This window comes from Lipotes vexillifer, unplaced genomic scaffold, assembly GCF_000442215.2.
Source record: "Lipotes vexillifer unplaced genomic scaffold, Lipotes_vexillifer_v1.1 scaffold12, whole genome shotgun sequence".
Taxonomy (NCBI): domain Eukaryota; kingdom Metazoa; phylum Chordata; class Mammalia; order Artiodactyla; family Lipotidae; genus Lipotes; species Lipotes vexillifer.
Genome location: NW_006796716.1, coordinates 235,529 through 239,397, shown reverse-complemented (window position 1 = coordinate 239,397; position 3,869 = coordinate 235,529).

Here is a 3,869-nt window from a genome sequence, read left to right as displayed (position 1 = left end):
AAGCACACAACCATCCAAATAAACCTTCATAACCAATGACATCATGTAGAGTTGGCTTTAGAGAATCCACGTATGTCTGTCTGTATATTAAAGGAATAATTTTACCCAAGAATAGGTCTGGCCTTTGCCCTTGATTCCTAGGAGGTCATCACTAAGCTCTTAGAATGACCTGCCTGATAAGAGTGTCTTTGTTTACTTGGGAGCCTTGGGCCACCCCCTACAGTCTAGATGATTTATAATGGAGGGCTTGGGCCATGTGGTATGAGCTAAAGCTTTGGAGGAGCTCAAGACTGAGGCAAGCCATGTGGGTGGGCAAGTATGTCTAGATGCTGAAGCCCCAATAAAAACTCTGGACGCCAAGACTGGGGTGAGCTTCTCTGGGTGGCAGTACTCCATGAGTATTGTTGTGCACTGTTGCTAGGAGAAGACAGTGCTGTCCATAACTCCAGCCAGAAAGGTCAACTAGAAGCCCTACATGTGAAACTCTCCTGGCTTCTGCCCCATGTGTCTTTCCCCTTTGCTAATTTTAATTGGTTTTATTCTGCCATAATAAATTGTAACATTGAGTCTAATGGTTTTCAGTGAGTCTGTGAGTTCTTCTAGCAAATTATCAAACCTAAGGGTGGTCTTGGGGACCCGGAACTTGCAGTTAGTGTCACAAGTGATGGTGCTCTCGGAGCACCCCCAAACTCTGCTCCGTTTAATGCACAGTATTTAGGAAATTTCCTCCCCCCAACTTTTCCTGGCAGGACTTCTATGTCTTCTTCATTTTTTCCATTCTGATTGCCTGATCAGCTCTTCTCTGTAGCCACCTTTAAATTGGAGACAGGTATTTCCCTCTCTGGCTGTTGCAAAGCTCCAACCCAGGGCAATGCTAAGTCATTTTGGAATCTTCTTGGGAGCTGGGAGGGCAGAGAAATGTCTTGATTCAACAGCTGAGCCTCAAAGTACATTAGATGTCAGAAACAGCTCACTTCAACCTCTTCTTTGTTGTTGTTGCCATTCTCATACACCGGAAATACAAAGACAGGAAAGGCCCCCTCTAGAGATATGATAGGGGCGGGGCGGGCACGCAGCCATTAGTGCGTGGTCCTCGCAGCGGAGAGTGTGGCGAGAGGCAGCTCGCGGCCTTCTCCCCAGGGCACTTCAGACCCGCCGGCCTCGGGCTGCCGGGTGAGCTGGGGGGCCCGGGGACAGGCTGAGGGCTGTGTCCTGCAGGGCTCCAGAGCCCTCGCCACGGCCGCCCACTGGCCGGGCCCAGGCCTTGAAGCAGCAGCGAACCTCTCCCCCCTTCCCCGCCTTGGGTGGCCTGAGGAGCCTGAGGGCCGGCTGGGTCCTGGGCGCCTGGTTCCCTCAGTGACTGACGATGGCTGGGCAGGGTCTGGAGACCTGGCCCTGAGGGCGCCGCCAGCTGAGCTCTGCCTCCTCGGCTGGACCTGGACACTGGCAGGAGGACCCAGACTGGGTGCTGGATGAACGCTCCTGGGCGGGGTAACTGGCCCCCGCAGGGACCCCCTCCTCTTAGCCAGGGCCTGGACCTCAGAGGGCAGAACTTGAGCCTTGGGACCCTGCCCTTTCTTTTCAGAACAGGGAATACCGTTTGTTTTGGTGGAGGCTTACAGGGACATGGCGACCTGACCTGACCTGACCTGATCTCAAGAACAAAGGATCTGACACCAAGAAGTTTGCAACAGCTAACTACGCCCCTCCCTCACCTTTCCTATGAAAGGGCTTTGCTGAAAGCTTTTAGGGAGTTTGGGGGTTTTAAGGCATGAGCCACCCATCTCCTTGCATGGCCCTGCAGTAAACCTTTCTCTGCTCCAAAGTCCAACGTTTTGGTATTGTTTGGCCTCACTGTGCGTCAGGCACTTGGTCTTGTGTTCGTTAACAGACAGGCAGTGCACCTGGAAGAGACAGACCAAGACTGCAATGCGGTAAATTACGTGCCCCTCTAGGTGCTGATTACAAACAGAAAGAGGGATCAACAGGGGCCTTTCTTTGCTCTACCTGCCAGGAAGCTCAGGAAAAAAAAATCACATCACCATCAACTGTGTTTACATTTATAGTGAGCAAAGCTTTGTTTTTACTTTTCCTTTTGGCCCTTCATTTCTGTTTATATCTTTATTTTAATATATTTAGCATGAATTTACTGTTTATTTTTATATTTGGACCTCAGTTGTACAGAATTAATCATAATTCTGACTCAACCACACACCTTGATCATTACTCCCTGCATACTATAGTGCTTGTTTGTTTATTTGTTTGTTTGCTTGCTTGTACCTTAATGCATTTATTTTTAACAATGTAATAAGCAACTATGAATGCACTCCCAAAGCAAAAACGAGATCCACAACAATAACTTACATTGTGTATTCACTCGCTATTTCAAAACATCTAAAATAATTTGTACTTTCTTTTCCTGAGAGTAAAATTAATAAGCTGTTCTTCAGAAAATTTTCCAAATAAAGGCTTACATAAAGAGAAAAATATTACCTAGAATTCATTCCCTCATGCCCAGCCACTTCATCAATAGCAGTTAATATTCTATTCTGGCACATTTACATTTAAATATTTTTCTATGGTTTAAGTCATAATGTTTAAATCTTTTTTTTTTTAACCACTTGCTACTATGTATTAAATACTTCACTTAACATCACGTATTACATTATTTCTTATTTTTGACTCTGAACATTATAAGCCATATTTGGATAGCACCGTAACTGATTTAGTAATTGACTTATTGGTAGACACTTAGGCTGTGGCTTTTCTGAGAGGGATATGATGAGTCGTATTACTAGATAATATTTTATATGTAATTATTATTTTACTTTTTTGTCAAGTCTTCTGTACTCCGATTCTCAGAGGCTGGATGTCTGGGACATTGTTTCGAGGAAACAATTGGACAATGCGTCTCCAACATTTTAAACTTGTCCAACTGTTTCCCAGAGAGATAACACCAATTACTACTGACATTGGCAAGAAGGGTCCCTGCCCTGGTCCCACACTTTCCTGGGCCCCTCTCTGGCCTCCCTTGGGCCATGGCACTTCCTATGGGTCAAGGGGATAACCCACTGGGAGCCCATGACCTCTGACTTTCTAGATCTTGCTCCAGTGCCTGGGGTCTTGGAATTGCCTTCCTCTGCTACCACACCTGATTCCACGGCTTCAGGGTTTCTTCCCTGGGGCTGTTTTCTCAAGAGAAGACCTCAACTGCACTGTGCATGCCCCAGGCTGTGTGTGGTGGGTGGGTTACCTGGAAGGATCTTGGATGTGCAGTTGGGGGGCCCACACGCCTGTGTACAGAGTTCCTCCTAGCACAGGTGGAGCTGGGGAGGGAAGAGGTGTGGGAGCTGCTAGGGGCCAGGCCCGCCAAGTTCTACCAAAGAACTCCTGAGGGTCCAAGAATTATAAAGTCACCCAAGTCGTTAGGAAGGTGTATTTGTCAAGGTAGGAAGACTGAAAATCCTTAACGCTTCTTAGCTTTGTGTGTAACTGTTAAATCTGTAGGCACGTGGCACGTGGGCCCCCAGTTATACTCTTGTCCTGGGCCCTGAGCTTGTTAGGGGAGGAACTGATAACATTTCTAGTCTTACCAGCACCTTGGACTGTGCCTGCTCACCAGCATTACGGCTTATCAACCTTTGTTAATTTGGTGGATGAAAAACACTCTCTCATGCTTGTTTTAAAATGCATTATATTTGGCTATTCATATTTTAATTTTGTTAATGATCTGGGTCTTTGTTTATCTACTGTGGCCTCAGATTTTCTTAGAAGTTTGTAAGGACTATCTTTATATTAAGGATAGTAAACTCCGTACGTATAACAACTAGCCTAGAGCTGGGTGGGTGGTGTCTGTCCAGTACACAGCC